The sequence below is a fragment of the Aethalodelphis obliquidens genome, unplaced genomic scaffold (genome assembly GCF_003676395.1).
Source record: "Aethalodelphis obliquidens isolate GAN/ISIS:26980383/991018 unplaced genomic scaffold, ASM367639v1 scaffold8, whole genome shotgun sequence".
Taxonomy (NCBI): domain Eukaryota; kingdom Metazoa; phylum Chordata; class Mammalia; order Artiodactyla; family Delphinidae; genus Aethalodelphis; species Aethalodelphis obliquidens.
Genome location: NW_020837952.1, coordinates 58,807,554 through 58,820,726, shown reverse-complemented (window position 1 = coordinate 58,820,726; position 13,173 = coordinate 58,807,554). Strand labels below are relative to the sequence as shown.

Genomic DNA, 13,173 nt, shown 5'->3' with positions numbered 1-13,173 from the left:
ACTTGCCGGAGACCACCCAGCCCTTGAGCAGCAGAAGCAGATTGAAGCCTGGGTCTCCCTACTCCTGCTGCAGTGTCCTTTCCACCCTCCATGGCTGGCCTCCAAACCTCCTGGGCCTCACCTTCCCCTTCCCCATCGGGATTTGCTGGCCTGTCCCAAGGCCATCAGGCTGTGGATCCTGCGTCATAAAACACCATGATCCCATGGGCAGTCCCTTCCTTCCCTGGGGGCCTCCTTCCTGAAGAGCTGCCTGCTCTGGAGCCTCCGGATTCTCCGAGCCCCAGGCAAGCCCCTGCTGCTGAGGCCATGACCATGTCTCTCCGCAGTTCAGGGATCCATGACCCAGCAGACCCTCTGCTCCAACTTAGGGTTGAGTTTTGTCCTTACTGTGACTTTCTTTGATCATCCATTTAACAAATATTGACACCTACCATATGCCAGGCAGGGGGGTAGGTGATGGGGATCTAGAGACGACATATTCATGGCATTAATACAGGGCCCACATCCAAGTGGAGGAGAAACCAGTGACAGGAGAATAGAGCTCTGGGCAGCTGGGCACACAGCGTGCACTCAAGGAGGGAGAGTAAAGCCAGGCAGTGTGTGAAGAGTGGGGGCGGGGTGGGTCTTTTAACCAGGGTGTCAAGGGAAGCCTCGGTGAGGACGCAACCTTCCTGCAAAGGCTTGAGAGAAGTGAGGACGCCTTGCAGAGAGATGAGAACATTCCTATGAGAACATTCCTCCAAGGCCCAGGAGGGGAGGAGAGGGCAGGTGGGAGCCCCAGGGAGAGGGCTGGCCAAGCATGTTTGCCAAGTGCTGGCCTTGGCATCCAGGACCCACCTGTGGAGCCAGACGCCAGAGCAGGTTTTAAATGGCTGTCTTTCCACGTGCCATCCCAGACTATTGTCCCAGCCTTGGGACACCTTACCTGGAAACTCCTCCAGCTTTGACAGGGACTTTGTAATATCAGGAGGGACCCATCAAAGGGCTTCGAGGCTCTCTCCTGAGCTGGGCCTGAGCTTCTTGCCAGGAGCTAGAACAACCTCACGGTGACATTCCTCCCATGCCCACCTGGTGGACACCTTGTGGGGATACCTTCCCAGGACAAGAGGCTGTTGAGAGCCTGGTGGGCTGGGCGTGTTGCCTGGGTGAGTTCAGGTACCCTGCGTGGCCTCCTGAAGGGTAGATCTCCTCACTTCACAGATGAAGAAACCGAGCCTCGGAGATGGGTCCTAAGAGGTCCATGACCACACAGCCAAGAGATTGCAGGGCTGGGGCTCGAACCCAGGTCTCTCTGACCTGTCTGATTTGGGGGTCTGTGAACCCCCTGAAGTGAAACAAAATGGCAATTGGGGTAAAAGCATTTTCTGGGGAGGGAACCTGCAGCCTGGTGGGTGAGGGCTGGGACTTCGGGGCCACACAGCCCTGAGCTAGAATCCCGACTCTGCACCTAAAACTCGCGTGGCGTCAGGTAGGTGCTTGGGCCGCTCTGAGCCTCAGTCCCATCCTCTGTGAAATTTCCCACCTCCCAGGGCTGCTGTGAGGATGAACACACAGGAGGCCCTCAGCGTGATGCCTGGTACCCAGTAGGTGATGGGTAAACCCAGAGGCTCTTACTGCAGACAGGGATTAAAAACTGCTGAAGAGGGCTTCCCTGGTGGCGCAGTGGTTGAGAGTCAGCCTGCCGATGCAGGGGACACGGGTTCGTGCCCCGGTCTGGGAAGATCCCACGTGCCGCGGAGTGGCTGGGCCCATGAGCCATGGCCGCTGAGCCTGCGCGTCCGGAGCCTGTGCTCCACAACGGGAGAGGCCACAACAGTGAGAGGCCCGCGTACCGCAAAAAAAATAAAAATAAAAAAATAAAATAAAAATAAAGAAAAACTGCTGAAGAGTTTGAGGGAATTCCCTGTCAGTCCAATGGTTAGGACTCCGTGCTTTCACTTCCAAGGGTGTGGGTTCAATCCCCGGTCAGGGAACTAAGATCCTGCAAGCCGTGCAGTGCAGTCAAATTAAAAAAAAAAAAAAAAAAAAGAACTGGTGAAGAGTTTGACATATTCACAAAAGAAACTGTATCTTGGAGATGTGTCATTTATTAAATGAAATACACTTTACAGATCAGTGTATCCAGTACAATCCCACATTAAAAAAAAAATCCATATAGAAAAGTCTGGAAGGAAATACAGCCCTGCAAAATGGGAATAGTGATCATCTCTGGGCATAAGGATGATAGGCGGTTTAATGTTTGGCCTTGTGTTCTTCTGTATCTTCCCGGTTTTCTATACAGAAGTACATTAACTTATGCTAGTATCAGAAATACATCACTTTTTATTCCAAGAAGAGGAAGAAAAGTATGTTTGGTCTCGTCCCAGGCCAGAGCTGAGCCAGAGACAGCAGCAAGCGCCTTTTGCTCCAAGTGAGACAGAACCAGGATAGAGTTCACAGTGGGCCTTAGGCAGGAAGTACAGGAGCTCAGGAGAGGGAAAACTAAGAGCTGGGATCCTAGAGAGGAGGCAAGCATATCAGGAAAGGCTTCCTGGAGGAGGCGGTATTTGAGGGCACCCTGGAAAGGGGCTGGATTCCAACTGGAACAGAAAAATGGGTTTGGCCTTATTGCCCTGTGGGTACCTGGGAGCCATGGAAGGCCTCTGAGCAGAAGAGGGAATAGACCTTTGGGAACTGGAATCTGGCAGCCATGTGGGGAGGTATTAGAGGGGAAATGATGCCTCTGAGTCTCTGAGAATGCCCAGGGCTCCTGAACGGAACGCCCCAGCCTCCATCCAACTGATGACAGTGCCCAGGTTGCCCCTCCCCCAAAGCTCCGCCTCCTTTATTTTGTGTTCCACGCGCAGCCATACTCACTGTCCTCCAGTTAGTGAGGCCCTCTGTGGACAGAGCTGTTGTGAAGCCTCTGGGAACCTTATTACATCCCCATTTTACAGGTAAGAAGACTGAGGCTCAGAGAGGCCAGCTGATCTGCAGGGTAGAGAGGTGTGGATGCTGAGGGATGAGAGACGGGACCTTCCCTTCCCTGGCCTAATGCATCAGAGCTCCACTATCCCTCGCTTTCTGGGGAACGCGGATGGTGACACCCAACTCATACGTCATGACTGTTCCGGTCACCCAGTGGTCGGTGGGGCCACTGCTCCCCTTCTTCCCCCCTCGCTTTATCTTCCTTCACAGCACCTTCTGCTCTTCGCATATGTATTTACCTGTTTACTTGTCTATTGCCTGGCTCCCTGCCCCCCACTGAGACTAAGCCAGACTTGGCTTGTTCGCAGCTGGTGTAGTAGGTGCTCCGTAGATACCTGCAGAGCAAGTGGATGCGTGAGGGTGAGCATTCTGGGGCCAACACGCTCGTCTATTTTTGGTCTGTTGCCTCCCTCTGTCCCTCCCTCGGTTTTCAGACGCGCAGACAGTTCTCCCCCTTGAACGACATTTTTTTTTTAACATCTTTATTGGGGTATAATTGCTTTACAATGGTGTGTTAGTTTCTGCTTTATGAACGACATTTTAAATTGCTCCCAGCTTCCTTCTCTTCTTTAGCAAGGCGTGTGAGGGGAGGGTGCTGCTTCTCCTTGTAGGACCCCATGTAGGGGGTGAGGATGCACATTTACACGGTTGTCCCTGGAGCTGTGAGGGAAGGTGGGGGGATTCACAAGGAGCCCATGGGCCTTGGTCCCTCTCGGAGTCTGGTGATGGTGGTCCCGGGCGGGGGAGTTGAACTTTTGCACGGCTCAGTTTCCCCTGGGCATTGGGTTCAGAGACCTGGATCAGGCCAGCCCTGCCTAGACTTGCTGCCAGGCAGGTGTAGACTGACTCTACACAGGGCCAGGCAAGGCTGTGTGACCGGTGTAGCCACGAGGACCCCAGGCTTCAGGGTCCGGAGTCCAGGCTGTGTGACAGCTGAGGGCACTCGGCCTCTCCGAGAACTCCCAGGGACTGCGGGGGTGACCGAGGTCAAGGCCAAGGACTGGCGCCTGGTGTGTGGTGGGTCTCCGGCCGAGGGCCAGTGGAGATGGAGAGGAAGTCATCGGCGTGGGGTGGGGTCCCTGGGTGCCACCTGGGGAGGCCCCTGGGGACAAGAATCGGTGGCACTAAGATGATTTTTGAAAGTCAAGCCTGGTTCTTGGCAGCTTGAATAACATCTTGGAAACCCAGAGAAGAGAGTTACCCCAGCCACCTCTTTGGGGGGACTCAATTTCTCCCCCAAAGCTTTGGCAGGTGCCTCCTCACAGCCATGAATAGGCAGATGGATTTCTGCCCCTCTGGTCCCTTAAAATTTTCTGCTTGTTGCAAACCCCTTGTAATGAGCTGGCCCAAGGCCAGCAGCGCCGCCCAAGCTCCAGGCAGCTGACCTCCTGGGCCCCTTCTAGCCTCCGGCCAGCTCAGAGGGCCTCTGAACTCGAGGAGCTGGCGGGGGCGCCTGATGCAGGAGAGCCTCCGGCCTTGGAGGGAGGCCACAGCCGGCCAGGAGCAGAGCGCCACCAGGAGCGGGGACCAAGGGGCCTGGAAGCAGATGGCTAAGGGCCCCAGGAAAGCAGTGGAGAACAGAAGTGGGCAACCAGTAGACTTCACAGAAGCTTCTCCATCTCCCTTCCTGATATGTAAGAGGCACTTCAGGCCAATGCAGCCAAATTAAACTCGTCTCCCCCAAACTTACCTCTCCCACAGTCTCCCCGTCTCAGCTGATGGCAGCTCTGTTCTCCTTGAATGTGGGTCAGATCTGGGGACTCTTCTTTTTTTTTTTTTTTTGGCCACACCACACAGCTTGCAGGATCTTAGTTCCCCAACCAGGGATCGAACCTGTGCCCTCCGCAGTGGAAGCACAGAGTCTTAATCACCAGACCACCAGGGAATTCCCTGGGGACTCGTTTCTAACGAATATAACGTGAAAGTCTGAGGTAGACTAACACGGAAAGACATCTGTACCTGTGCTGTGTTAAACGAGATAAAAACGTTGTAGAATAAGTATAATGTGAATTGATTTACGTAGAAGAGTATTCTTCATTTGCCTTGAAAGTTCTGTAAGGAACACACTAGAAGGTCAAGGTTGGGTAACAGGTGTGGATATCACTCACTGGTCTTTTCTTTCTCTTGTACATTACTTGTAACTTTTGCCATAAACATGTATTATGTTTCTGGTCATAAAACAGTAACTTTTTTTTTTTTTAATTTTTAGCCTTGCCGTGCGGCTTACGGTATCTTAGTTCCCCAACCAGGGATCGAACCCGCGCCCTCGGCAGCGAAATCGTCAAGTCCTAACCACTGGACCGCCAGGGAATTCCCAAAACAGTAACTTTTTAACAGTGAAAGAAGCCAGACACAAGAGAGAACATACCGTATGAATCCATTTATATGAAGTTCAAGAACAGGTGAAACTAATCTACAGGATGGAGGTGAGACTAGTGGGCACCTCTCGAGGTGGGATGGGTATTGACTGGCAAGGGGCATGAGGGAACTTTCTGGACTGATATGTATGGTGGTCGCAGGGGTACCTGCACCTGTAGATATGCACTGAGGTGAATGCTTCGGATTTGTGCACTTTGGGGTACGTGAATGAAAACTTGACACTACAAAGCACAATGATCAGACCCGAGACGGCCAAGAGCGAGGGTTTTAATCAAGACCCAGGTTTACAGCTCCCAGGGGTGCTTGGCAGGCTGAGCCCGCGGTGGAGCCAGAGGGGCCAGCTGTGCTGGTGACAAGGGGACTATCGCAATTGAAAACAGAACCAGCACGTTTCAGAGCAGATTATGAGGCTTAACCAGCCAGGTCGCTCAGCTCAGAGCCACGACAATTTAATAGACACGCGCTAGGGCCAAAAGACTAAATGGCCCGTGTGACCAAAATAACCTAATCTCATGCAACCTGTCAGGGGGACAGAGAACAGCCTCCACTCGGTCAGACAATTCCAGGAATCCGGGGTCAGGGAGGGGGTGATATCTGCTCCTGAAGCATTGTAGAGGCCCTGGACAGCAGGCTGTGGACATCCTGCAGTGACGGCCGCCACCGTCCTCTGCCAGGAGCAGACTCAAGGCCCCAGGTTATCGCTCAAGTTGGGTCTGGCGGGAGGGACGAGGCCCACGTGGGTGCCGGCAGGAAGGAGCCCCAGTCCTGCAGAATCTCCTTTCACCCAGAAATAACATCCCTTCTGACAGCCGAGTTTATCAGCATGATAGCAGATTTTTTCAAAACAATAACAGCAGCCCCAGCAGCTCCCTCAGCCGGCACTCAGCAGGGACGGCTGGCCATGGTGTCAGCGGCAGCTGCTGTCCACACCTCTGCTCTGGGGGAGGAAGCCCCTAGGAAGACCTGGTCTGTACCCCGAGACGGGAGGCCGTGTATCCCACATGCTGGGCCCTCAGTAGCCATCTGTTTCACAGATAAGTGAATTTCCCCTTCGCCATACCGTTTCATCTTCACAACAACCCTCCAGGCTAAGAACTGAAGGTCCCACTTTACAGAGGAGGAAACTGAGGCCAGGCAAGTGAAATGGTGCACCCGCCTCGGGAGCCAGTTTCTCATTCCAGGCCCTGGGTTTCCCTGTCTCATGACTGTTAATTACCACTCTCTCAACTCCCCTTCTCCTGCCTGGAAGAGCAAGGAGGACCTGGGAGACAGCATTTGGGGATGGTTTCTCTCACAGGAAATCATTTCTTTCTTTCTTTTCTTTTCTTTCTTTTTTTTTTTTTTTTTTTTGGCCTCACTGTGCTGTGCGGCTTGTGGGATTTTAGTTCCCCGACCAGGGATGGAACCTGGGTTCTTGGCAGTGAGAGCGTGGAGTCCTAACCGCTGGACTGCTAAGGAATTTCCAGGAAACAATTTCCTTGTATTTAAAGTTCTTCCGCGGAACTCCCTGGCAGTCCAGTGATTAAGACTTTGTGCTTTCACTGCCGTGGATACAGGTTCAACCCCTGGGCAGGGAGCTAAGATCTCGCAAGCCATAATGTGAGGCAAAAAAAAAAAAAATCTGAAAACTTGTCCTTTTTTCTGAGGAAGTGTATGTATTCCCATATCGCCACTAATAACAGAAGAAGTGCAAATAATGCAATAACGATACTGTCCAACATCTAAGCCTTTGATAGCACACAGCGCTGGCAAAGCTGTGGGGACCCTGTCTTCTTGGGAATATACTTGGATGCCGCCTCTTAGGAGGGCAGCTTGGTCAGCGTCTCAAAACATGACAGACGCATGTGTTCTCTGACCCAGGTTTTTCACATAAGGATATTCTGGGCGGAAGGGATAGCATGAGCAAAGGTGTGGAGATCGGAAAGCTGAAGTGTGGGCGTTTGACAGAAAAGGCTAGTCTGGCCCTTGGCCTCGGAAGGGAGGGAGCTGCCAGCCCCGCCAGGTGGCAGGACATACTCGTCCCCGTCCCCGCAAGGACTGGGCTGAGCCGTCAGTGAGTCGAATGCGCTTCAGGGGAAGGAGAATTCTGGAGAGGAGGCCCCGGCTTGGAACCTGGTCGAGGTTGGAAACAGATGCTTAGCTGCCTGTGCTGGGCTGGCGTGCACAGCCTGTGAAGCCCTTGCAGCATTTATTTCTTTCTTCTATAATCTGGGGAAGCGTGTTTTATGAGCCCAGTTCCCAGACGAGCAAGGTGACAGGCTCAGCAACAGGCCGGGTCTACCATAAAACTCCAGTTTGAACTCAGGTGTGACTGATGTCCAGCTTCAAGGTCCCTCATTCGTTCATTCCCAACTGGAATCTTAGCATCTCCCCTGGGCAGCATGACTCTGGGGACAACAGAGGGTGTCCAAAGCCCCTGCCCTCAGGGGACTCAGCGTCTAGAGGAGTGGTTGGAACTGGGAAAAACTATTCAGCCAATGGCGTAGAGGTCTGAGTCCTCTGACACCCCAGTGCCTTTGAGGGTGGGATTGTTGGATCTGAGGGAAGAAATGAAACCTAGTGCAGCCCTTTCAGGACCAAATGTCTGCCTGGGCCAGAATGTCCTTGCACATTTTCTATGGGACGTGGCCCAGGTCCGTGTGGGCCCCAGGAGAACTGCGGGGCCTGGGCCAGCCTCCTTGCCTCCATGAGCCTCAGGTTCCGTCTGTGCTGAACAGGGATAACGGTGTCAGCCTCCAAGGCCACAGAGGGACGATGCGGAGACCCTGGTGTGAACGGGGCTTCCGTTCTCATGTTCCCATGGGAGGCTGGGTAGCTTAATTCATTGGCAGGAACTTTTCTATGACCTCCTTACCAACACCAGCCCTCCCTGTTGGCCACCTCCAGATGTTTTCCTCCCCACACCCTCCGTCTATAAACAGCGGCCAGCAGTAGAGTTTCGGGGAGTGGGGGTAAAGCGTGTGGTGTACTGGGCTGAAGGGAGGGACGAGGGCATATTGCATTCGGGTCCGCGGACTTCCCTGGTGGTCCAGTGGGTAAGACTCCGCATTCCCAATGCAGGGGGCCCAGGTTCAATCCCTGGTCGGGTAACTAGATCCTGCAGGCATGCTGCAACTAAGAAACCCGCATGCCGCAGCAATGAAGATCCTGGGTGCCGTGACTAAGACCCAGTGCAGAGAGAGAGAGAGAGGGAGAGAAAGAGAGAGAGAGAGGGAGAGAAAGAAAGAAAGGAGAAAGAAATAAATATTTTTTAAAAATAAATAAATAAAATAAATTCGGGTCTGTGTGCCTTACACAGTTTGTTGAATTCCAGTGACAGTGCTGCAAGGGCACGTGCACAGACACTACGGGATGTGAAACCGAGGCCCAGAAAGCAGCCTGTAGACCCGAGCTCAGACCTGAAGAAAAGGATCAAGATTCAGGCCTTTTCTTCCCAGTCCTTACTGGTCACCTTCCATGGGGCACAGAGACGAGCAGACACAGGCAGGCAGTGGGGACACGCAGGGGACTGGTCCTGGTCGGCCCCATAAGTGGGTTCCCTGAGCCTCCCTTACCTGTATCCCCACTTCTCAGCCTCCATAGTTCACAGAACTGTCTGTCCACAGTCCCCCTGCCGCCAGCTACTATGGAAGAAAGAGCCCCAGATGCAGAGTCCCGCAGACCTGGGCTCAAATCCCTCTGGCACCTGCCAGCTCCCTCCATCCTTCAGTGGCCCTCGCCTGGGCCATATGGAGGAGGCTGAGGCAAGAATGTCTGCAAGGGCTCGACTCCTGAGCCGCACTGGGCACTGGGCATGGGGGGCGTGCAGGACCCTGAGTCTTGGGAAGATCAGCCCAGTCTCCCTCGGGGGCTTCTGTGTCTGTGCTGGGGCCCTTTTGCAGGGGTGGGGAGGGAGGGAAGGGCAGATTCCCCAGGAATCTGAGATCTGTCTGGTAGAGAAGGTCTAGACTCTAGTCCCTTCCCTTCCAGACCCTCATCCCAACTCTCCAAACCTGGGTCCTGCTGTGGGTGAACACACACACACACACACACACACACACAGCATGTGATCCTCACCTGAGGGCCTATTTTTCATTAATGATGGATAATAATAACAACAACAGTAATGATAGAAACCGCCCTCTGTGCCTGGACTGTCCTCAACATCCTCCCCTGCATTAGTCCTCGCAGCGCCCATCCCCCAAGCTGGTTCGTTATCTACTAGTAACTCCATTTGAAAGAGGAGAGACCCGCACCGGCACCCCAGGTTAGGCGTCCAAAGCCACAGCCTGTGGTGGGGCGGCTCCTTCCTCTATCACTGACTGAACACCTACTCAGCGCTACCTGGCGGAAGGCCTGAACACCTGACCCCGGCTGGGGTACAGTGGGGGGGAGCCCAGCATGAAGACCAAGGGAGAGCTCCCGTGGGCACAGAAGAGAGCTGGGCCCTGCAGAAGTGCCGCCCCAGCCCAGGTGGCTTTTCTCTGAGGAGCTGCCCTCACCCGCCCACTGGCTCTGGGCACGGAAGGCTCTTTCCAGAAGCTGTCTGTGCGTCCACTTTGTGCGGTGACAGGCATTCTGACCTCTGAACTCCCTCTCAGCCTCAAAGCCCTGGGGATTCTCTCCTCCCTCTGCTGGGTCCATGAGCCCCCTGGGGCGTGTAGCTGGGACAAGGCTGAAGCCTGAAGCAGCCATGTGTCCCCCGCCACCTGCTTGCGGATTTACTCCTCTTTCAGCTACCCTGTGCCAGCCCTGGCTTGGGGGCTGGGTGGGGAGCCCGGGCCCTGGCCCCGCAGCCCGGGCTTCTGGACAGGACCACAGGGCATTCAGGGCCAGGCCTGGGACACAGGCACGAGATGCGAAACCAAGGTGCTCGGGGTTGTGTTTTCTGCCTGAGTGGGGAGCAGCGTGGCGGAGGGTGAGGGGAAGGACAAGTCCACAAGGGGCCTGGCCCAGAGTAGACTCACCACCGATTTTGAAAAAAAGGGAGGAGAGATGGGACTTCCCTGGTGGTCCAGTGGTTAAGACTCTGCGCTTCCACTGCAGGGGACACGGGTTCGATCCCTGGTTGGGGAACTAAGATCCCTCAAGCCATGCTAGTGAGGAAAAAAAAAAAAAAAAAAGGGAAGAGAGAAAGAGGAAGTGACAGGAGAAACTTATAGACAAAGGAGTGAAATGGAGGAAGCCGGAACAGGTTGCAGAGGTCAGAAATCACTGGCCCCACAGGGCCTGTGTGTATTTCTTGTCCACAAATAGTACATAAGTACTTATTCGCTTATGCGCTAATGGTCCCTCTCCCCCAAGGGACCTGTGTTTGTCCCACTGAAGCCAAGCTTGGGGTAAGGGCCCCGCAATTATCTTTCAAATGATAATGACAATGTTTGTTTTCTAATGCTGGTGCTGCCTTCTCAACAGAGCTCACAACCCACTCTGGGCAACCACAGTATCAAGAAAGATGCTACTCCTGACGGGTTTTCCCAAGAGGGTCTGTTCTCACCCTTTTATTTTTTTGGCCATACTGTGCAATTTATGGGATCTTAGTTCCCCAATCAGGGATTGAACCCAGACCCTCGGCAGTGAGAGCATGGAGTCCTAACCACTGGACCACCAGGGAATTCCCTTTTCACCCATTTTTTTTTTTTTTAATTAATTTATTTTTATTTTTGGCTGTGTTGGGTCTTCGTTGCTGCACGCAGGCTTTCTCTGATTGCGGCGAGCAGGGGCTACTCTTTGTTGCGGCGCATGGGCTTCTCATTGCGGTGCCTTTTCTTGTTGTGGAGCACGGGCTCTAGGTGCACGGACTTCAGTAGTTTTGGCACACAGGCTCAGTAGTTGTGGCTCGCGGGCTCTAGAGCACAGGCTCAGCAGTTGTGGCGCACGGGCTTAGTTGCTCCGCAGCATGTGGGATCTTCCCGGACCAGGGCTCGAACCCGTGTCCCCTGCACTGGCAGGTGGATTCTTAACCACTGCGCCACTGGGGAAGCCCCCTTTTCACCCATTTCTGAGCCCACAGGGACTCTACCCCTTTGGCCCCAGGCCAGGCAGCTCCCCTCCCCCCACCCTCACCCTGGGGCCAGAAATGGGTGTGACAGAACCAGAGCTGGGCTCCAGTGTCCAGTCCCTTCCTCAGTCCCTAGCGGATGCTCGGTCTGGATCTTGGTTCTGGCCTTCTGGCCTCATGCAGCAAGGGCCCGGGGTGAGGGTACTAGGGACCCCAGTAAGGTGGGGGGAGCAGAGGTCTGTGTACCTGCAGGGCAGGGCCAGCCGGCTGGCCTGAGCCTAAGCAGGGTGGTGGGTTGGTGCTGGTTCTGTAGTAATGCTGGGCGCCATTGCAGGTTCGTCATGGCCTCAGGGAACTGGGCTGGGGCTCCATCGAAATCCTTGAATGGTTCTGGCTGGCACCTTGACAATGGCAAGCCGCCCTTGGAGGCAGCATGAGTCAGGCAGGTCATTCAGTGCCAGTCACAGCTGGATTGATAATAGTAATGGGCGTCATGGCCTTGGGCAAGTTAATTAGTGCCTTCAAGCCTCAGATTCCATTTTTTTTTCAGATACCATATTAAAGAGTGGGGATATCACACCCATTAGGATCCCTGCTATTTAAATAAATAAATAAACAAACCCAACAACAGGAAATAAGTATTGGTGAGGATGTAGACAGTTGGAACCCTTGTGCCCTGTTGGCGGGGGTGTGAAATGCTGTAGCCAGGGTGGTTGAGGCCTCTGGGCTGGGATGAACCTCGCTCGGGGTGGAGCCAGGGTAGCCACAGCCAGTATAGTGGTAGCAGTTGGACTGACCATTGCTGCTGCAGAGTTTGCAGGCTTTTTTTTTTTCGGTACGCGGGTCTCTCACTGTTGTGGCCTCTCCCGTTGCGGAGCACAGGCTCCAGACACGCAGGCTCAGCGGCCATGGCTCACGGGCCCAGCCGCTCCGCGGCACGTGGGATCCTCCCGGACCGGGGCACGAACCCGTGTCCCCTGCATCGGCAGGCGGACTCCCAACCACTAAGCCACCAGGGAAGCCCTTGTAGGCTGTCTTATGCTTTGCAAGCCAAGAAACACATGAAGCCTCAAGTTTTTCAACGTCTACCAAAATGTGCCTTCTGTGGTGGTTATTACAAAGGTGGGTTTGAACCCAAAATGACAAAATGGGAGGCAGCATTAGCATGGTAATTAGTGTAAGCCCTACTGCCAATAAAGGAAAAATAAGAAATGTTTATTAACGAGCTATGCTTTTAAATCACATGACAAGGGGGGGATCTCTCTATATAGCAGCCCAAAATCAGTGATGCTAAAGATTTACTAGAAGGTCAAACTGAAAAATGAAATAAATGTATGATGAAGTTTACTTTTTTTTTTTTAGGCCGAGCCACGCAGCTTGGGGGATCTTAGTTCCCCGACCAGGGATCGAACCCAGGTCCTCGTCAATGTAAGCACAGAGTCCTAACCACTGGACCACCAGGGAATTCCCATATGATGAATTTTAAGTTCTTATTCACTTATGTACTTGAGTACCAGCTTTTTAAAAATAAAGTGCCTCAAAACTTAAAATGGTGTAGACACCCCTCAAAAAACGAAACACAGAGTTATCATAGGATCCAGCAAGCCCACTTCTGAGAATATCTCCAAAAAAATGGAAAGCAGACTCTTGAACAGATATTTGAACACCCATGTTCAGAGTTATTCACAATGGCCAAAAGGTGGGAACAACTCAAATACACGTCCATTGATGAATGAATGAACAAAATGATAAATACATACAATGGAGTATTATTCAGCCTTAAAGAGGAAAAAGCATTCTGACACACGCTACAACAGGGATGAAACTTGAGGACATTATGCTAAGTG

General features: G+C 53.3%; 1 pseudogene; it reads left to right on the top strand.

Moving 5' to 3' along the window:
- The first annotated feature begins 12,058 nt into the window (after positions 1-12,058).
- LOC113620355 (mitochondrial import inner membrane translocase subunit TIM14-like) lies at positions 12,059-12,651 on the top strand (annotated as a pseudogene).
- Positions 12,652-13,173: the final 522 nt, after the last annotated feature.